The sequence below is a fragment of the Lathamus discolor genome, unplaced genomic scaffold (genome assembly GCF_037157495.1).
Source record: "Lathamus discolor isolate bLatDis1 unplaced genomic scaffold, bLatDis1.hap1 Scaffold_69, whole genome shotgun sequence".
Lineage (NCBI taxonomy): Eukaryota > Metazoa > Chordata > Aves > Psittaciformes > Psittacidae > Lathamus > Lathamus discolor.
In genome coordinates, this window is record NW_027069384.1 from 104,217 (window position 1) to 125,660 (window position 21,444).

Sequence of the window (21,444 nt, forward strand, 5' to 3'; positions counted from 1 at the left end):
CACTGCAGCCCTAAGTAAAGTTGGGCACTACAGCCCTAAGTAAAGTTGGGCACTGCAGCCCTGAGTAAGTTGGGCACTGCAGCCCTAAGTAAGGTGAGTACTGCAGCCCTAAGTAAGGTGGGTACTGCAGACATAAGGAGGGCCGTCACTGCAGCCCTAAGTAAGGTGTTCACTGCACCCCTAAGTATGGTGGGCACTGCAGCCCTATGTAAGGTGGGCGCTGTAAAACCAAGTAAGGTGGACACTGCAGTCCTAAGTAAGGTGTTCACTGCAGCCCTAAGTAAAGTTGAGCACTGCAGCCCTAAGTAAGTTGGGCAATGTAAAACCAAGTAAGGTGGGCACTGCAGCCCTAAATAAGGTAGGCACTGCAGCCCTACGTAAGGTGGGCACTGTAAAAGCACGTAAGGTGGGCACTGCAGCCCTAAGTAAGGTGTGCACTGTAAAACCAAGAAAGGTGGGCACTGCAGCCCTAAGTAAGTTGGGCACTGCAGCCCTAAGTAAGGTGAGCACTGCAGCCCTAAGTAAGTTGGGCACTGCAGACCTAAGTAAGTTGGGCACCTCAGCCCTAAGTAAGGTGGGTACAGTAAAACAAAGAAGGTGTGCACTGCAGCCCTCAGTAAAGTTGGGCACTGCAGCCCTAAGTTAGTTGGGCACTGCAGCCCTAAGTAAGTTGGGCACTGCAGCCCTAAGTAAGGTGGGCACTGCTGCCCTAAGTAAATTTGGGCACTGCAGCCCTAAATATGTTGCGCACCGTAAAACCAAGAAAGTTGGGCACTGCAGTCCTAAGAAAGGTGGGCACTGCAGCCCTAAGAAAGGTGGGCACTGCAGCCCTAAGTAAAGTTGGGCACTGCAGCCCTAAGTAAAGTTGATCACTGCAGCCCTCAGTAAAGTTGGGCACTGCAGCCCTAAGTAAGGTGAGCACTGCAGCCCTAAGTAAGGTGGGTACTGCAGACCTAAGGAGGGCCGTCACTGCAGCCCTAAGTAAGGTGTTCACTGCACCCCTAAGTATAGTGGGCACTCCAGCCCTATGTAAGGTGGGCGCTGTAAAACCAAGTAAGGTGGACACTGCAGTCCTAAGTAAGGTGTGCACTGCAGCCCTAAGTAAAGTTGAGCACTGCAGCCCTAAGTAAGTTGGGCAATGTTAAAACAAGTAAGGAGGGCACTGCAGCCCTAAGTAAATTTGGGCACTGCAGCCCTAAATATGTTGGGCACCGTAAAACCAAGAAAGTTGGGCACTGCAGTCCTAAGAAAGGTGGGCACTGCAGCCCTAAGTGTGGTGGGCACTGCAGCCCTAAGTAAAGTTGGGCACTGCAGCCCTAAGTAAAGTTGGGCACTGCAGCCCTGAGTAAGTTGGGCACTGCAGCCCTAAGTAAGGTGAGTACTGCAGCCCTAAGTAAGGTGGGTACTGCAGACCTAAGGAGGGCCGTCACTGCAGCCCTAAGTAAGGTGTTCACTGCACCCCTAAGTATAGTGGGCACTGCAGCCCTATGTAAGGTGGGCGCTGTAAAACCAAGTAAGGTGGACACTGCAGTCCTAAGTAAGGTGTGCACTGCAGCCCTAAGTAAAGTTGAGCACTGCAGCCCTAAGTAAGTTGGGCAATGTAAAACCAAGTAAGGTGGGCACTGCAGCCCTAAATAAGGTAGGCACTGCAGCCCTACGTAAGGTGGGCACTGTAAAAGCACGTAAGGTGGGCACTGCAGCCCTAAGTAAGGTGTGCACTGTATAACAAAGAAAGGTGGGCACTGCAGCCCTAAGTAAGTTGGGCACTGCAGCCCTAAGTAAGGTGAGCACTGCAGCCCTAAGTAAGTTGGGCAATGTAAAACCAAGTAAGGTGGGCACTGCAGCCCTAAATAAGGTAGGTACTGCAGCCCTAAGTAAGGTGGGCTCTGTAAAAGCACGTAAGGTGGGCACTGCAGCCCTAAGTAAATTTGGGCACTGCAGCCCTAAATATGTTGCGCACCGTAAAACCAAGAAAGTTGGGCACTGCAGTCCTAAGAAAGGTGGGCACTGCAGCCCTAAGAAAGGTGGGCACTGCAGCCCTAAGTAAAGTTGGGCACTGCAGCCCTAAGTAAAGTTGATCACTGCAGCCCTCAGTAAAGTTGGGCACTGCAGCCCTAAGTAAGGTGAGCACTGCAGCCCTAAGTAAGGTGGGTACTGCAGACCTAAGGAGGGCCGTCACTGCAGCCCTAAGTAAGGTGTTCACTGCACCCCTAAGTATAGTGGGCACTCCAGCCCTATGTAAGGTGGGCGCTGTAAAACCAAGTAAGGTGGACACTGCAGTCCTAAGTAAGGTGTGCACTGCAGCCCTAAGTAAAGTTGAGCACTGCAGCCCTAAGTAAGTTGGGCAATGTTAAAACAAGTAAGGAGGGCACTGCAGCCCTAAGTAAATTTGGGCACTGCAGCCCTAAATATGTTGGGCACCGTAAAACCAAGAAAGTTGGGCACTGCAGTCCTAAGAAAGGTGGGCACTGCAGCCCTAAGTGTGGTGGGCACTGCAGCCCTAAGTAAAGTTGGGCACTGCAGCCCTAAGTAAAGTTGGGCACTGCAGCCCTGAGTAAGTTGGGCACTGCAGCCCTAAGTAAGGTGAGTACTGCAGCCCTAAGTAAGGTGGGTACTGCAGACCTAAGGAGGGCCGTCACTGCAGCCCTAAGTAAGGTGTTCACTGCACCCCTAAGTATAGTGGGCACTGCAGCCCTATGTAAGGTGGGCGCTGTAAAACCAAGTAAGGTGGACACTGCAGTCCTAAGTAAGGTGTGCACTGCAGCCCTAAGTAAAGTTGAGCACTGCAGCCCTAAGTAAGTTGGGCAATGTAAAACCAAGTAAGGTGGGCACTGCAGCCCTAAATAAGGTAGGCACTGCAGCCCTACGTAAGGTGGGCACTGTAAAAGCACGTAAGGTGGGCACTGCAGCCCTAAGTAAGGTGTGCACTGTATAACAAAGAAAGGTGGGCACTGCAGCCCTAAGTAAGTTGGGCACTGCAGCCCTAAGTAAGGTGAGCACTGCAGCCCTAAGTAAGTTGGGCACTGCAGCCTAAGTAAGTTGGGCACCTCAGCCCTAAGTAAGTTGGGTACAGTAAAACAAAGAAGGTGTGCACTGCAGCCCAAAGTAAGGTGGGCACTGCAGCCCTAAGTTGGGCACTGCAGCCCGAGGAAAGTTGGGCACTGTAAAACCAAGTAAGGTGGGCACTGCAGCCCTAAGTAAATTTGGGCACTGCAGCCCTAAATATGTTGGGCACCGTAAAACCAAGAAAGTTGGGCACTGCAGTCCTAAGAAAGGTGGGCACTGCAGCCCTAAGTGTGGTGGGCACTGCAGCCCTAAGTAAAGTTGATCACTGCAGCCCTCAGTAAAGTTGGGCACTGCAGCCCTAAGTAAGGTGGGTACTGCAGACCTAAGGAGGGCCGTCACTGCAGCCCTAAGTAAGGTGTTCACTGCACCCCTAAGTATAGTGGGCACTCCAGCCCTATGTAAGGTGGGCGCTGCAAAACCAAGTAAGGTGGACACTGCAGTCCTAAGTAAGGTGTGCACTGCAGCCCTAAGTAAAGTTGAGCACTGCAGCCCTAAGTAAGTTGGGCAATGTAAAAACAAGTAAGGAGGGCACTGCAGCCCTAAGTAAATTTGGGCACTGCAGCCCTAAATATGTTGGGCACCGTAAAACCAAGAAAGTTGGGCACTGCAGCCCTAAGAAAGGTGGGCACTGCAGCCCTAAGTCTGGTGGGCACTGCAGCCCTAAGTAAAGTTGATCACTGCAGCCCTCAGTAAAGTTGGGCACTGCAGCCCTAAGTAAGGTGAGCACTGCAGCCCTAAGTAAGGTGGGTACTGCAGACCTAAGGAGGGCCGTCACTGCAGCCCTAAGTAAGGTGTTCACTGCACCCCTAAGTATAGTGGGCACTGCAGCCCTATGTAAGGTGGGCACTGTAAAACCAAGTAAGGTGGACACTGCAGTCCTAAGTAAGGTGTGCACTGCAGCCCTAAGTAAAGTTGAGCGCTGCAGCCCTAAGTTAGTTGGGCAATGTAAAAACAAGTAAGGAGGGCACTGCAGCCCTAAGTAAATTTGGGCACTGCAGCCCTAAATATGTTGGGCACCGTAGAACCAAGAAAGTTGGGCACTGCAGTCCAAAGAAAGGTGGGCACTGCAGCCCTAAGTGTGGTGGGCACTGCAGCCCTAAGTAAAGTTGGGCACTACAGCCCTAAGTAAAGTTGGGCACTGCAGCCCTGAGTAAGTTGGGCACTGCAGCCCTAAGTAAGGTGAGTACTGCAGCCCTAAGTAAGGTGGGTACTGCAGACATAAGGAGGGCCGTCACTGCAGCCCTAAGTAAGGTGTTCACTGCACCCCTAAGTATGGTGGGCACTGCAGCCCTATGTAAGGTGGGCGCTGTAAAACCAAGTAAGGTGGACACTGCAGTCCTAAGTAAGGTGTGCACTGCAGCCCTAAGTAAAGTTGAGCACTGCAGCCCTAAGTAAGTTGGGCAATGTAAAACCAAGTAAGGTGGGCACTGCAGCCCTAAATAAGGTAGGCACTGCAGCCCTACGTAAGGTGGGCACTGTAAAAGCACGTAAGGTGGGCACTGCAGCCCTAAGTAAGGTGTGCACTGTAAAACCAAGAAAGGTGGGCACTGCAGCCCTAAGTAAGTTGGGCACTGCAGCCCTAAGTAAGGTGAGCACTGCAGCCCTAAGTAAGTTGGGCACTGCAGCCTAAGTAAGTTGGGCACCTCAGCCCTAAGTAAGGTGGGTACAGTAAAACAAAGAAGGTGTGCACTGCAGCCCAAAGTAAGGTGGGCACTGCAGCCCTAAGTTGGGCACTGCAGCCCGAGGAAAGTTGGGCACTGTAAAACCAAGTAAGGTGGGCACTGCAGCCCTAAGTAAATTTGGGCACTGCAGCCCTAAATATGTTGGGCACCGTAAAACCAAGAAAGTTGGGCAGTGCAGTCCTAAGAAAGGTGGGCACTGCAGCCCTAAGTGTGGTGGGCACTGCAGCCCTAAGTAAAGTTGATCACTGCAGCCCTCAGTAAAGTTGGGCACTGCAGCCCTAAGTAAGGTGGGTACTGCAGACCTAAGGAGGGCCGTCACTGCAGCCCTAAGTAAGGTGTTCACTGCACCCCTAAGTATAGTGGGCACTCCAGCCCTATGTAAGGTGGGCGCTGCAAAACCAAGTAAGGTGGACACTGCAGTCCTAAGTAAGGTGTGCACTGCAGCCCTAAGTAAAGTTGAGCACTGCAGCCCTAAGTAAGTTGGGCAATGTAAAAACAAGTAAGGAGGGCACTGCAGCCCTAAGTAAATTTGGGCACTGCAGCCCTAAATATGTTGGGCACCGTAAAACCAAGAAAGTTGGGCACTGCAGCCCTAAGAAAGGTGGGCACTGCAGCCCTAAGTCTGGTGGGCACTGCAGCCCTAAGTAAAGTTGATCACTGCAGCCCTCAGTAAAGTTGGGCACTGCAGCCCTAAGTAAGGTGAGCACTGCAGCCCTAAGTAAGGTGGGTACTGCAGACCTAAGGAGGGCCGTCACTGCAGCCCTAAGTAAGGTGTTCACTGCACCCCTAAGTATAGTGGGCACTGCAGCCCTATGTAAGGTGGGCACTGTAAAACCAAGTAAGGTGGACACTGCAGTCCTAAGTAAGGTGTGCACTGCAGCCCTAAGTAAAGTTGAGCGCTGCAGCCCTAAGTTAGTTGGGCAATGTAAAAACAAGTAAGGAGGGCACTGCAGCCCTAAGTAAATTTGGGCACTGCAGCCCTAAATATGTTGGGCACCGTAGAACCAAGAAAGTTGGGCACTGCAGTCCAAAGAAAGGTGGGCACTGCAGCCCTAAGTGTGGTGGGCACTGCAGCCCTAAGTAAAGTTGGGCACTACAGCCCTAAGTAAAGTTGGGCACTGCAGCCCTGAGTAAGTTGGGCACTGCAGCCCTAAGTAAGGTGAGTACTGCAGCCCTAAGTAAGGTGGGTACTGCAGACATAAGGAGGGCCGTCACTGCAGCCCTAAGTAAGGTGTTCACTGCACCCCTAAGTATGGTGGGCACTGCAGCCCTATGTAAGATGGGCGCTGTAAAACCAAGTAAGGTGGACACTGCAGTCCTAAGTAAGGTGTGCACTGCAGCCCTAAGTAAAGTTGAGCACTGCAGCCCTAAGTAAGTTGGGCAATGTAAAACCAAGTAAGGTGGGCACTGCAGCCCTAAATAAGGTAGGCACTGCAGCCCTACGTAAGGTGGGCACTGTAAAAGCACGTAAGGTGGGCACTGCAGCCCTAAGTAAGGTGTGCACTGTAAAACCAAGAAAGGTGGGCACTGCAGCCCTAAGTAAGTTGGGCACTGCAGCCCTAAGTAAGGTGAGCACTGCAGCCCTAAGTAAGTTGGGCACTGCAGACCTAAGTAAGTTGGGCACCTCAGCCCTAAGTAAGGTGGGTACAGTAAAACAAAGAAGGTGTGCACTGCAGCCCTCAGTAAAGTTGGGCACTGCAGCCCTAAGTTAGTTGGGCACTGCAGCCCTAAGTAAGTTGGGCACTGCAGCCCTAAGTAAGGTGGGCACTGCTGCCCTAAGTAAATTTGGGCACTGCAGCCCTAAATATGTTGCGCACCGTAAAACCAAGAAAGTTGGGCACTGCAGTCCTAAGAAAGGTGGGCACTGCAGCCCTAAGTGTGGTGGGCACTGCAGCCCTAAGTAAAGTTGGGCACTGCAGCCCTAAGTAAGGTGTTCACTGCACCCCTAAGTATGGTGGGCACTGCAGCCCAATGTAAGGTGGGCGCTGTAAAACCAAGTAAGGTGGACACTGCAGTCCTAAATAAGGTGTGCACTGCAGCCCTAAGTAAAGTTGAGCACTGCAGCCCTAAGTAAGTTGGGCAATGTAAAACCAAGTAAGGTGGGCACTGCAGCCCTAAATAAGGTAGGCACTGCAGCCCTACGTAAGGTGGGCACTGTAAAAGCACATAAGGTGGGCACTGCAGCCCTAAGTTGGGCACTGCAGCCCGAGGAAAGTTGGGCACTGTAAAACCAAGTAAGGTGGGCACTGCAGCACTAAGTAAATTTGGGCACTGCAGCCCTAAATATGTTGGGCACCGTAAAACCAAGAAAGTTGGGCAGTGCAGTCCTAAGAAAGGTGGGCACTGCAGCCCTAAGTGTGGTGGGCACTGCAGCCCTAAGTAAAGTTGATCACTGCAGCCCTCAGTAAAGTTGGGCACTGCAGCCCTAAGTAAGGTGGGTACTGCAGACCTAAGGAGGGCCGTCACTGCAGCCCTAAGTAAGGTGTTCACTGCACCCCTAAGTATAGTGGGCACTCCAGCCCTATGTAAGGTGGGCGCTGCAAAACCAAGTAAGGTGGACACTGCAGAACTAAGTAAGGTGTGCACTGCAGCCCTAAGTAAGTTGGGCAAGGTAAAAACAAGTAAGGAGGGCACTGCAGCCCTAAGTAAATTTGGGCACTGCAGCCCTAAATATGTTGGGCACCGTAAAACCAAGAAAGTTGGGCACTGCAGTTCTAAGAAAGGTGGGCACTGCAGCCCTAAGTCTGGTGGGCACTGCAGCCCTAAGTAAAGTTGATCACTGCAGCCCTCAGTAAAGTTGGGCACTGCAGCCCTAAGTAAGGTGAGCACTGTAGCCCTAAGTAAGGTGGGTACTGCAGACCTAAGGAGGGCCGTCACTGCAGCCCTAAGTAAGGCGTTCACTGCACCCCTAAGTATAGTGGGCACTGCAGCCCTATGTAAGGTGGGCACTGTAAAACCAAGTAAGGTGGACACTGCAGTCCTAAGTAAGGTGTGCACTGCAGCCCTAAGTAAAGTTGAGCACTGCAGCCCTAAGTTAGTTGGGCAATGTAAAAACAAGTAAGGAGGGCACTGCAGCCCTAAGTAAATTTGGGCACTGCAGCCCTAAATATGTTGGGCACCGTAAAACCAAGAAAGTTGGGCACTGCAGTCCTAAGAAAGGTGGGCACTGCAGCCCTAAGTGTGGTGGGCACTGCAGCCCTAAGTAAAGTTGGGCACTACAGCCCTAAGTAAAGTTGGGCACTGCAGCCCTGAGTAAGTTGGGCACTGCAGCCCTAAGTAAGGTGAGTACTGCAGCCCTAAGTAAGGTGGGTACTGCAGACATAAGGAGGGCCGTCACTGCAGCCCTAAGTAAGGTGTTCACTGCACCCCTAAGTATGGTGGGCACTGCAGCCCTATGTAAGGTGGGCGCTGTAAAACCAAGTAAGGTGGACACTGCAGTCCTAAGTAAGGTGTGCACTGCAGCCCTAAGTAAAGTTGAGCACTGCAGCCCTAAGTAAGTTGGGCAATGTAAAACCAAGTAAGGTGGGCACTGCAGCCCTAAATAAGGTAGGCACTGCAGCCCTACGTAAGGTGGGCACTGTAAAAGCACGTAAGGTGGGCACTGCAGCCCTAAGTAAGGTGTGCACTGTAAAACCAAGAAAGGTGGGCACTGCAGCCCTAAGTAAGTTGGGCACTGCAGCCCTAAGTAAGGTGAGCACTGCAGCCCTAAGTAAGTTGGGCACTGCAGACCTAAGTAAGTTGGGCACCCCAGCCCTAAGTAAGGTGGGTACAGTAAAACAAAGAAGGTGTGCACTGCAGCCCTCAGTAAAGTTGGGCACTGCAGCCCTAAGTTAGTTGGGCACTGCAGCCCTATGTAAGGTGGGCACTGCTGCCCTAAGTAAATTTGGGCACTGCAGCCCTAAATATGTTGCGCACCGTAAAACCAAGAAAGTTGGGCACTGCAGTCCTAAGAAAGGTGGGCACTGCAGCCCTAAGTGTGGTGGGCACTGCAGCCCTAAGTAAAGTTGGGCACTGCAGCCCTAAGTAAGGTGTTCACTGCACCCCTAAGTATGGTGGGCACTGCAGCCCTATGTAAGGTGGGCGCTGTAAAACCAAGTAAGGTGGACACTGCAGTCCTAAGTAAGGTGTGCACTGCAGCCCTAAGTAAAGTTGAGCACTGCAGCCCTAAGTAAGTTGGGCAATGTAAAACCAAGTAAGGTGGGCACTGCAGCCCTAAATAAGGTAGGCACTGCAGCCCTACGTAAGGTGGGCACTGTAAAAGCACATAAGGTGGGCACTGCAGCCCTAAGTAAGGTGGGCACTGTAAAACAAAGAAAGGTGGGCACTGCAGCCCTAAGTAAGTTGGGCACTGCAGCCCTAAGTAAGGTGAGCACTGCAGCCCTAAGTAAGTTGGGCACTGCAGCCTAAGTAAGTTGGGCACCTCAGCCCTAAGTAAGGTGGGTACAGTAAAACAAAGAAGGTGTGCACTGCAGCCCAAAGTAAGGTGGGCACTGCAGCCCTAAGTTGGGCACTGCAGCCCGAGGAAAGTTGGGCACTGTAAAACCAAGTAAGGTGGGCACTGCAGCCCTAAGTGTGGTGGGCACTGCAGCCCTAAATATGTTGGGCACCGTAAAACCAAGAAAGTTGGGCACTGCAGTCCTAAGAAAGGTGGGCACTGCAGCCCTAAGTGTGGTGGGCACTGCAGCCCTAAGTAAAGTTGATCACTGCAGCCCTCAGTAAAGTTGGGCACTGCAGCCCTAAGTAAGGTGGGTACTGCAGACCTAAGGAGGGCCGTCACTGCAGCCCTAAGTAAGGTGTTCACTGCACCCCTAAGTATAGTGGGCACTCCAGCCCTATGTAAGGTGGGCGCTGCAAAACCAAGTAAGGTGGACACTGCAGTCCTAAGTAAGGTGTGCACTGCAGCCCTAAGTAAAGTTGAGCACTGCAGCCCTAAGTAAGTTGGGCAATGTAAAAACAAGTAAGGAGGGCACTGCAGCCCTAAGTAAATTTGGGCACTGCAGCCCTAAATATGTTGGGCACCGTAAAACCAAGAAAGTTGGGCACTGCAGTCCTAAGAAAGGTGGGCACTGCAGCCCTAAGTCTGGTGGGCACTGCAGCCCTAAGTAAAGTTGATCACTGCAGCCCTCAGTAAAGTTGGGCACTGCAGCCCTAAGTAAGGTGAGCACTGCAGCCCTAAGTAAGGTGGGTACTGCAGACCTAAGGAGGGCCGTCACTGCAGCCCTAAGTAAGGTGTTCACTGCACCCCTAAGTATAGTGGGCACTGCAGCCCTATGTAAGGTGGGCGCTGTAAAACCAAGTAAGGTGGACACTGCAGTCCTAAGTAAGGTGTGCACTGCAGCCCTAAGTAAAGTTGAGCACTGCAGCCCTAAGTAAGTTGGGCAATGTAAAAACAAGTAAGGAGGGCACTGCAGCCCTAAGTAAATTTGGGCACTGCAGCCCTAAATATGTTGGGCACCATAAAACCAAGAAAGTTGGGCACTGCAGTCCTAAGAAAGGTGGGCACTGCAGCCCTAAGTGTGGTGGGCACTGCAGCCCTAAGTAATTTGGGCACTGCAGCCCTAAGTAAGGTGAGCACTGCAGCCCTAAGTAAGTTGGGCACTGCAGACCTAAGTAAGTTGGGCACCTCAGCCCTAAGAAAGGTGGGTACAGTAAAACAAAGAAGGTGTGCACTGCAGCACAAAGTAAGGTGGGCACTGCAGCCCTAAGTTGGGCACTGCAGCCCGAGGAAAGTTGGGTACTGTAAAACCAAGTAAGGTGGGCACTGCAGCCCTAAGAAAATTTGGGCACTGCAGCCCTAAATATGTTGGGCACCGTAAAACCAAGAAAGTTGGGCACTGCAGTCCTAAGAAAGGTGGGCACTGCAGCCCTAAGTGTGGTGGGCACTGCAGCCCTAAGTAAGGTGTTCACTGCACCCCTAAGTATGGTGGGCACTGCAGCCCTAAGTAAAGTTGAGCACTGCAGCCCTAAGTAAGTTGGGCACTGTAAAAGCACGTAAGGTGGGCACTGCAGCCCTAAGTAAGGTGGGCACTGTAAAACAAAGAAAGGTGGGCACTGCAGTCCTAAGTAAGTTGGGCACTGCAGCCCTAAGTAAGGTGAGCACTGCAGCCCTAAGTAAGTTGGGCACTGCAGACCTAAGTAAGTTGGGCACCTCAGCCCTAAGTAAGGTGGGTACAGTAAAACAAAGAAGGTGTGCACTGCAGCCCAAAGTAAGGTGGGCACTGCAGCCCTAAGTTGGGCACTGCAGCCCAAGGAAAGTTGGGCACTGTAAAACCAAGTAAGGTGGGCACTGCAGCCCTAAGTAAATTTGGGCACTGCAGCCCTAATTATGTTGGGCACCGTAAAACCAAGAAAGTTGGGCACTGCAGTCCTAAGAAAGGTGGGCACTGCAGCCCTAAATGTGGTGGGCACTGCAGCCCTAAGTAAAGTTGATCACTGCAGCCCTCAGTAAAGTTGGGCACTGCAGCCCTAAGTAAGGTGAGCACTGCAGCCCTAAGTAAGGTGGGTACTGCAGACCTAAGGAGGGCCGTCACTGCAGCCCTAAGTAAGGTGTTCACTGCACCCCTAAGTATAGTGGGCACTGCAGCCCTATGTAAGGTGGGCGCTGTAAAACCAAGTAAGGTGGACACTGCAGTCCTAAGTAAGGTGTGCACTGCAGCCCTAAGTAAAGTTGAGCACTGCAGCCCTAAGTTAGTTGGGCAATGTAAAAAAAAGTAAGGAGGGCACTGCAGCCCTAAGTAAATTTGGGCACTGCAGCCCTAAGTAAAGTTGGGCACTACAGCCCTAAGTAAAGTTGGGCACTGCAGCCCTGAGTAAGGTGAGTACTGCAGCCCTAAGTAAGGTGGGTACTGCAGACATAAGGAGGGCCGTCACTGCAGCTCTAAGTAAGGTGTTCACTGCACCCCTAAGTATAGTGGGCACTGCAGCCCTAAGTAAGGTGTTCACTGCACCCCTAAGTATAGTGGGCACTGCAGCCCTATGTAAGGTGGGCGCTGTAAAACCAGGTAAGGTGGACACTGCAGCCCTAAGTAAAGTTGAGCACTGCAGCCCTAAGTAAGTTGGGCAATGTAAAACCAAGTAAGGTGGGCACTGCAGCCCTAAGTAAAGTTGGGCACTGCAGCCCTAAGTAAGTTGGGCAATGTAAAACCAAGTAAGGTGGGCACTGCAGCCCTAAATAAGGTAGGCACTGCAGCCCTACGTAAGGTGGGCACTGTAAAAGCACGTAAGGTGGGCACTGCAGCCCTAAGTAAGGTGGGCACTGTAAAACCTAGAAAGGTGGGCACTGCAGCCCTAAGTAAGTTGGGCACTGCAGACCTAAGTAAGTAGGGCACCTCAGCCCTAAGTAAGGTGGGTACAGTAAATCAAAGAAGGTCTGCACTGCAGCCCAAAGTAAGGTGGGCACTGCAGCCCTAAGTTGGGCACTGCAGCACGAGGAAAGTTGGGCACTGTAAAACCAAGTAAGATGGGCACTGCAGCCCTAAGTAAATTTGGGCACTGCAGCCCTAAATATGTTGGGCACCGTAAAGCAAGAAAGTTGGGCACTGCAGTCCTAGTTAAGGTGGGCACTTTAAAACCAAGAAAGGTGTGCACTGCAGCCCAGAGTAAGGTGGGCACTGCAGCCTTAAGTTGGGCACTGCAGCCCGAGGAAAGTTGGGCACTGTAAAACCAAGTAAGGTGGGCACTGCATCCCTAAGTAATTTTGGGCACTGCAGCCCTAAATATGTTGGGCACCGTAGAACCAAGAAAGTTGGGCACTGCAGTCCTAAGAAAGGTGGGCACTGCAGCCCTAAGTGTGGTGGGCACTGCAGTCCTAAGTAAGGTGTGCACTGCAGCCCTCAGTAAAGTTGGGCACTGCAGCCCTAAGTAAGTTGGGCACTGCAGCCCTAAGTAAGGTGAGCACTGCAGCCCTAAGTAAGGTGGGTACTGCAGCCCTAAGGAGGGCCGTCACTGCAGCCTTAAGTAAGGTGTTCACTGCACCCCTAAGTATAGTGGGCACTGCAGCCCTATGTAAGGTGGGCGCTGTAAAACCAAGTAAGGTGGACACTGCAGTCCTAAGTAAGGTGTGCACTGCAGCCCTAAGTAAAGTTGATCACTGCAGCCCTCAGTAAAGTTGGGCACTGCAGCCCTAAGTAAGGTGAGCACTGCAGCCCTAAGTAAGGTGGGTACTGCAGACCTAAGGAGGGCCGTCACTGCAGCCCTAAGTAAGGTGTTCACTGCACCCCTAAGTATAGTGGGCACTGCAGCCCTATGTAAGGTGGGCGCTGTAAAACCAAGTAAGGTGGACACTGCAGTCCTAAGTAAGGTGTGCACTGCAGCCCTAAGTAAAGTTGAGCACTGCAGCCCTAAGTAAGTTGGGCAATGTAAAAACAAGTAAGGAGGGCACTGCAGCCCTAAGTAAATTTGGGCACTGCAGCCCTAAATATGTTGGGCACCGTAAAACCAAGAAAGTTGGGCACTGCAGTCCTAAGAAAGGTGGGCACTGCAGCCCTAAGTAAGGTGGGCACTGCAGCCCTAAGTAAGTTGGGCACTGCAGACCTAAGTAAGTTGGGCACCTCAGCCCTAAGTAAGGTGGGTACAGTAAAACAAAGAAGGTGTGCACTGCAGCCCAAAGTAAGGTGGGCACTGCAGCCCTAAGTTGGGCACTGCAGCCCGAGGAAAGTTGGGCACTGTAAAACCAAGTAAGGTGGGCACTGCAGCCCTAAGTAAATTTGGGCACTGCAGCCCTAATTATGTTGGGCACCGTAAAACCAAGAAAGTTGGGCACTGCAGTCCTAAGAAAGGTGGGCACTGCAGCCCTAAGTGTGGTGGGCACTGCAGCCCTAAGTAAAGTTGATCACTGCAGCCCTCAGTAAAGTTGGGCACTGCAGCCCTAAGTAAGGTGAGCACTGCAGCCCTAAGTAAGGTGGGTACTGCAGACCTAAGGAGGGCCGTCACTGCAGCCCTAAGTAAGGTGTTCACTGCACCCCTAAGTATAGTGGGCACTGCAGCCCTATGTAAGGTGGGCGCTGTAAAACCAAGTAAGGTGGACACTGCAGTCCTAAGTAAGGTGTGCACTGCAGCCCTAAGTAAAGTTGAGCCCTGCAGCCCTAAGTTAGTTGGGCAATGCAAAAAAAAGTAAGGAGGGCACTGCAGCCCTAAGTAAATTTGGGCACTGCAGCCCTAAATATGTTGGGCACCGTAAAACCAAGAAAGTTGGGCACTGCAGTCCTAAGAAAGGTGGGCACTGCAGCCCTAAGTGTGGTGGGCACTGCAGCCCTAAGTAAAGTTGGGCACTACAGCCCTCAGTAAAGTTGGGCACTGCAGCCCTGAGTAAGTTGGGCACTGCAGCCCTAAGTAAGGTGAGTACTGCAGCCCTAAGTAAGTTGGGCAATGTAAAACAAAGAAAGGTGGGCACTGCAGCCCTAAGTAAGTTGGGCACTGCAGCCCTAAGTAAGGTGAGCACTGCAGCCCTAAGTAAGTTGGGCACTGCAGCCTAAGTAAGTTGGGCACCTCAGCCCTAAGTAAGGTGGGTACAGTAAAACAAAGAAGGTGTGCACTGCAGCCCAAAGTAAGGTGGGCACTGCAGCCCTAAGTTGGGCACTGCAGCCCGAGGAAAGTTGGGCACTGTAAAACCAAGTAAGGTGGGCACTGCAGCCCTAAGTGTGGTGGGCACTGCAGCCCTAAATATGTTGGGCACCGTAAAACCAAGAAAGTTGGGCACTGCAGTCCTAAGAAAGGTGGGCACTGCAGCCCTAAGTGTGGTGGGCACTGCAGCCCTAAGTAAAGTTGGGCACTACAGCCCTCAGTAAAGTTGGGCACTGCAGCCCTGAGTAAGTTGGGCACTGCAGCCCTAAGTAAGGTGAGTACTGCAGCCCTAAGTAAGTTGGGCAATGTAAAACAAAGAAAGGTGGGCACTGCAGCCCTAAGTAAGTTGGGCACTGCAGCCCTAAGTAAGGTGAGCACTGCAGCCCTAAGTAAGTTGGGCACTGCAGCCTAAGTAAGTTGGGCACCTCAGCCCTAAGTAAGGTGGGTACAGTAAAACAAAGAAGGTGTGCACTGCAGCCCAAAGTAAGGTGGGCACTGCAGCCCTAAGTTGGGCACTGCAGCCCGAGGAAAGTTGGGCACTGTAAAACCAAGTAAGGTGGGCACTGCAGCCCTAAGTGTGGTGGGCACTGCAGCCCTAAATATGTTGGGCACCGTAAAACCAAGAAAGTTGGGCACTGCAGTCCTAAGAAAGGTGGGCACTGCAGCCCTAAGTGTGGTGGGCACTGCAGCCCTAAGTAAAGTTGATCACTGCAGCCCTCAGTAAAGTTGGGCACTGCAGCCCTAAGTAAGGTGGGTACTGCAGACCTAAGGAGGGCCGTCACTGCAGCCCTAAGTAAGGTGTTCACTGCACCCCTAAGTATAGTGGGCACTGCAGCCCTATGTAAGGTGGGCGCTGCAAAACCAAGTAAGGTGGACACTGCAGTCCTAAGTAAGGTGTGCACTGCAGCCCTAAGTAAAGTTGAGCACTGCAGCCCTAAGTAAGTTGGGCAATGTAAAAACAAGTAAGGAGGGCACTGCAGCCCTAAGTAAATTTGGGCACTGCAGCCCTAAATATGTTGGGCACCGTAAAACCAAGAAAGTTGGGCACTGCAGTCCTAAGAAAGGTGGGCACTGCAGCCCTAAGTGTGGTGGGCACTGCAGCCCTAAGTAAAGTTGATCACTGCAGCCCTCAGTAAAGTTGGGCACTGCAGCCCTAAGTAAGGTGAGCACTGCAGCCCTAAGTAAGGTGGGTACTGCAGACCTAAGGAGGGCCGTCACTGCAGCCCTAAGTAAGGTGTTCACTGCACCCCTAAGTATAGTGGGCACTCCAGCCCTATGTAAGGTGGGCGCTGCAAAACCAAGTAAGGTGGACACTGCAGTCCTAAGTAAGGTGTGCACTGCAGCCCTAAGTAAAGTTGAGCACTGCAGCCCTAAGTAAGTTGGGCAATGTAAAAACAAGTAAGGAGGGCACTGCAGCCCTAAGTAAATTTGGGCACTGCAGCCCTAAATATGTTGGGCACCGTAAAACCAAGAAAGTTGGGCACTGCAGTCCTAAGAAAGGTGGGCACTGCAGTCCTAAGAAAGGTGGGCACTGCAGCCCTAAGTAAAGTTGATCACTGCAGCCCTCAGTAAAGTTGGGCACTGCAGCCCTAAGTAAGGTGAGCACTGCAGCCCTAAGTAAGGTGGGTACTGCAGACCTAAGGAAGGCCGTCACTGCAGCCCTAAGTAAGGTGTTCACTGCACCCCTAAGTATAGTGGGCACTGCAGCCCTATGTAAGGTGGGCGCTGTAAAACCAAGTAAGGTGGACACTGCAGTCCTAAGTAAGGTGTGCACTGCAGCCCTAAGTAAAGTTGAGCACTGCAGCCCTAAGTAAGTTGGGCAATGTAAAAACAAGTAAGGAGGGCACTGCAGCCCTAAGTAAATTTAGGCACTGCAGCCCTAAATATGTTGGGCACCGTAAAACCAAGAAAGTTGGGCACTGCAGTCCTAAGAAAGGTGGGCACTGCAGCCCTAAGTGTGGTGGGCACTGCAGCCCTAAGTAATTTGGGCACTGCAGCCCTAAGTAAGGTGAGCACTGCAGCCCTAAGTAAGTTGGGCACTGCAGACCTAAGTAAGTTGGGCACCTCAGCCCTAAGAAAGGTGGGTACAGTAAAACAAAGAAGGTGTGCACTGCAGCACAAAGTAAGGTGGGCACTGCAGCCCTAAGTTGGGCACTGCAGCCCGAGGAAAGTTGGGCACTGTAAAACCAAGTAAGGTGGGCACTGCAGCCCTAAGTAAATTTGGGCACTGCAGCCCTAAATATGTTGGGCACCGTAAAACCAAGAAAGTTGGGCACTGCAGTCCTAAGAAAGGTGGGCACTGCAGCCCTAAGTGTGGTGGGCACTGCAGCCCTAAGTAAAGTTGATCACTGCAGCCCTCAGTAAAGTTGGGCACTGCAGTCCTAAGTAAGGTGGGTACTGCAGACCTAAAAAGGGCCGTCACTGCAGCCCTAAGTAAGGTGTTCACTGCACCCCTAAGTATAGTGGGCACTGCAGCCCTATGTAAGGTGGGCGCTGTAAAACCAGGTAAGGTGGACACTGCAGCCCTAAGTAAAGTTGAGCACTGCAGCCCTAAGTAAGTTGGGCAATGTAAAACCAAGTAAGGTGGGCACTGCAGCCCTAAGTAAAGTTGGGCACTGCAGCCCTAAGTAAGTTGGGCAATGTAAAACCAAGTAAGGTGGGCACTGCAGCCCTAAATAAGGTAGGCACTGCAGCCCTACGTAAGGTGGGCACTGTAAAAGCACGTAAGGTGGGCACTGCAGCCCTAAGTAAGGTGGGCACTGTAAAACCAAGAAAGGTGGGCACTGCAGCCCTAAGTAAGTTGGGCACTGCAGACCTAAGTAAGTAGGGCACCTCAGCCCTAAGTAAGGTGGGTACAGTAAATCAAAGAAGGTCTGCACTGCAGCCCAAAGTAAGGTGGGCACTGCAGCCCTAAGTTGGGCACTGCAGCACGAGGAAAGTTGGGCACTGTAAAACCAAGTAAGGTGGGCACTGCAGCCCTAAGTAAATTTGGGCACTGCAGCCCTAAATATGTTGGGCACCGTAAAGCAAGAAAGTTGGGCACTGCAGTCCTAGTTAAGGTGGGCACTTTAAAACCAAGAAAGGTGTGCACTGCAGCCCAGAGTAAGGTGGGCACTGCAGCCCTAAGTTGGGCACTGCAGCCCGAGGAAAGTTGGGCACTGTAAAACCAAGTAAGGTGGGCACTGCATCCCTAAGTAATTTTGGGCACTGCAGCCCTAAATATGTTGGGCACCGTAAAACCAAGAAAGTTGGGCACTGCAGTCCTAAGAAAGGTGGGCACTGCAGCCCTAAGTGTGGTGGGCACTGCAGTCCTAAGTAAGGTGTGCACTGCAGCCCTCAGTAAAGTTGGGCACTGCAGCCCTAAGTAAGTTGGGCACTGCAGCCCTAAGTAAGGTGAGCACTGCAGCCCTAAGTAAGGTGGGTACTGCAGCCCTAAGGAGGGCCGTCACTGCAGCCTTAAGTAAGGTGTTCACTGCACCCCTAAGTATAGTGGGCACTGCAGCCCTATGTAAGGTGGGCGCTGTAAAACCAAGTAAGGTGGACACTGCAGTCCTAAGTAAGGTGTGCACTGCAGCCCTAAGTAAAGTTGATCACTGCAGCCCTCAGTAAAGTTGTGCACTGCAGCCCTAAGTAAGGTGTGCACTGCAGCCCTAAGTAAGGTGGGTACTGCAGACCTAAGGAGGGCCGTCACTGCAGCCCTAAGTAAGGTGTTCACTGCACCCCTAAGTATAGTGGGCACTGCAGCCCTATGTAAGGTGGGCGCTGTAAAACCAAGTAAGGTGGACACTGCAGTCCTAAGTAAGGTGTGCACTGCAGCCCTAAGTAAAGTTGAGCACTGCAGCCCTAAGTAAGTTGGGCAATGTAAAAACAAGTAAGGAGGGCACTGCAGCCCTAAGTAAATTTGGGCACTGCAGCCCTAAATATGTTGGGCACCGTAAAACCAAGAAAGTTGGGCACTGCAGTCCTAAGAAAGGTGGGCACTGCAGCCCTAAGTAAGGTGGGCACTGCAGCCCTAAGTAATTTGGGCACTGCAGCCCTAAGTAAGGTGAGCACTGCAGCCCTAAGTAAGTTGGGCACTGCAGACCTAAGTAAGTTGGGCACCTCAGCCCTAAGAAAGGTGGGTACAGTAAAACAAAGAAGGTGTGCACTGCAGCACAAAGTAAGGTGGGCACTGCAGCCCTAAGTTGGGCACTGCAGCCCGAGGAAAGTTGGGTACTGTAAAACCAAGTAAGGTGGGCACTGCAGCCCTAAGAAAATTTGGGCACTGCAGCCCTAAATATGTTGGGCACCGTAAAACCAAGAAAGTTGGGCACTGCAGTCCTAAGAAAGGTGGGCACTGCAGCCCTAAGTGTGGTGGGCACTGCAGCCCTAAGTAAGGTGTTCACTGCACCCCTAAGTATGGTGGGCACTGCAGCCCTAAGTAAAGTTGAGCACTGCAGCCCTAAGTAAGTTGGGCACTGTAAAAGCACGTAAGGTGGGCACTGCAGCCCTAAGTAAGGTGGGCACTGTAAAACAAAGAAAGGTGGGCACTGCAGTCCTAAGTAAGTTGGGCACTGCAGCCCTAAGTAAGGTGAGCACTGCAGCCCTAAGTAAGTTGGGCACTGCAGACCTAAGTAAGTTGGGCACCTCAGCCCTAAGTAAGGTGGGTACAGTAAAACAAAGAAGGTGTGCACTGCAGCCCAAAGTAAGGTGGGCACTGCAGCCCTAAGTTGGGCACTGCAGCCCGAGGAAAGTTGGGCACTGTAAAACCAAGTAAGGTGGGCACTGCAGCCCTAAGTAAATTTGGGCACTGCAGCCCTAATTATGTTGGGCACCGTAAAACCAAGAAAGTTGGGCACTGCAGTCCTAAGAAAGGTGGGCACTGCAGCCCTAAGTGTGGTGGGCACTGCAGCCCTAAGTAAAGTTGATCACTGCAGCCCTCAGTAAAGTTGGGCACTGCAGCCCTAAGTAAGGTGAGCACTGCAGCCCTAAGTAAGGTGGGTACTGCAGACCTAAGGAGGGCCGTCACTGCAGCCCTAAGTAAGGTGTTCACTGCACCCCTAAGTATAGTGGGCACTGCAGCCCTATGTAAGGTGGGCGCTGTAAAACCAAGTAAGGTGGACACTGCAGTCCTAAGTAAGGTGTGCACTGCAGCCCTAAGTAAAGTTGAGCACTGCAGCCCTAAGTTAGTTGGGCAATGTAAAAAAAAGTAAGGAGGGCACTGCAGCCCTAAGTAAATTTGGGCACTGCAGCCCTAAATATGTTGGGCACCGTAAAACCAAGAAAGTTGGGCACTGCAGTCCTAAGAAAGGTGGGCACTGCAGCCCTAAGTGTGGTGGGCACTGCAGCCCTAAGTAAAGTTGGGCACTACAGCCCTAAGTAAAGTTGGGCACTGCAGCCCTGAGTAAGTTGGGCACTGCAGCCCTAAGTAAGGTGAGTACTGCAGCCCTAAGTAAGGTGGGTACTGCAGCCAAAAGGAGGGCCGTCACTGCAGCCCTAAGTAAGTTGGGCACTGCAGCCCTAAGTAAGGTGAGCACTGCAGCCCTAAGTAAGTTGGGCACTGCAGCCTAAGTAAGTTGGGCACCTCAGCCCTAAGTAAGGTGGGTACAGTAAAACAAAGAAGGTGTGCACTGCAGCCCAAAGTAAGGTGGGCACTGCAGCCCTAAGTTGGGCACTGCAGCCCGAGGAAATTTGGGCACTGTAAAACCAAGTAAGGTGGGCACTGCAGCCCTAAGTAAATTTGGGCACTGCAGCCCTAAATATGTTGGGCACCGTAAAACCAAGAAAGTTGGGCACTGCAGTCCTAAGAAAGGTGGGCACTGCAGCCCTAAGTAAGGTGGGCACTGCAGCCCTAAGTAATTTGGGCACTGCAGCCCTAAGTAAGGTGAGCACTGCAGCCCTAAGTAAGTTGGGCACTGCAGACCTAAGTAAGTTGGGCACCTCAGCCCTAAGAAAGGTGGGTACAGTAAAACAAAGAAGGTGTGCACTGCAGCACAAAGTAAGGTGGGCACTGCAGCCCTAAGTTGGGCACTGCAGCCCGAGGAAAGTTGGGTACTGTAAAACCAAGTAAGGTGGGCACTGCAGCCCTAAGAAAATTTGGGCACTGCAGCCCTAAATATGTTGGGCACCATAAAACCAAGAAAGTTGGGCACTGCAGTCCTAAGAAAGGTGGGCACTGCAGCCCTAAGTGTGGTGGGCACTGCAGCCCTAAGTAAGGTGTTCACTGCACCCCTAAGTATGGTGGGCACTGCAGCCCTAAGTAAAGTTGAGCACTGCAGCCCTAAGTAAGTTGGGCACTGTAAAAGCACGTAAGGTGGGCTCTGCAGCCCTAAGTAAGGTGGGCACTGTAAAACAAAGAAAGGTGGGCACTGCAGTCCTAAGTAAGTTGGGCACTGCAGCCCTAAGTAAGGTGAGCACTGCAGCCCTAAGTAAGTTGGGCACTGCAGACCTAAGTAAGTTGGGCACCTCAGCCCTAAGTAAGGTGGGTACAGTAAAACAAAGAAGGTGTGCACAGCAGCCCAAAGTAAGGTGGGCACTGCAGCCCTATGTTGGGCACTGCAGCCCGAGGAAAGTTGGGCACTGTAAAACCAAGTAAGGTGGGCACTGCAGCCCTAAGTAAATTTGGGCACTGCAGCCCTAATTATGTTGGGCACCGTAAAACCAAGAAAGTTGGGCACTGCAGTCCTAAGATAGGTGGGCACTGCAGCCCTAAGTGTGGTGGGCACTGCAGCCCTAAGTAAAGTTGATCACTGCAGCCCTCAGTAAAGTTGGGCACTGCAGCCCTAAGTAAGGTGAGCACTGCAGCCCTAAGTAAGGTGGGTACTGCAGACCTAAGGAGGGCCGTCACTGCAGCCCTAAGTAAGGTGTTCACTGCACCTCTAAGTATAGTGGGCACTGCAGCCCTATGTAAGGTGGGCGCTGTAAAACCAAGTAAGGTGGACACTGCAGTCCTAAGTAAGGTGTGCACTGCAGCCCTAAGTAAAGTTGAGCACTGCAGCCCTAAGTAAGTTGGGCAATGTACAAACAAGTAAGGAGGGCACTGCAGCCCTAAGTAAATTTGGGCACTGCAGCCCTAAATATGTTGGGCACCGTAAAACCAAGAAAGTTGGGCACTGCAGTCCTAAGAAAGGTGGGCACTGCAGCCCTAAGTGTGGTG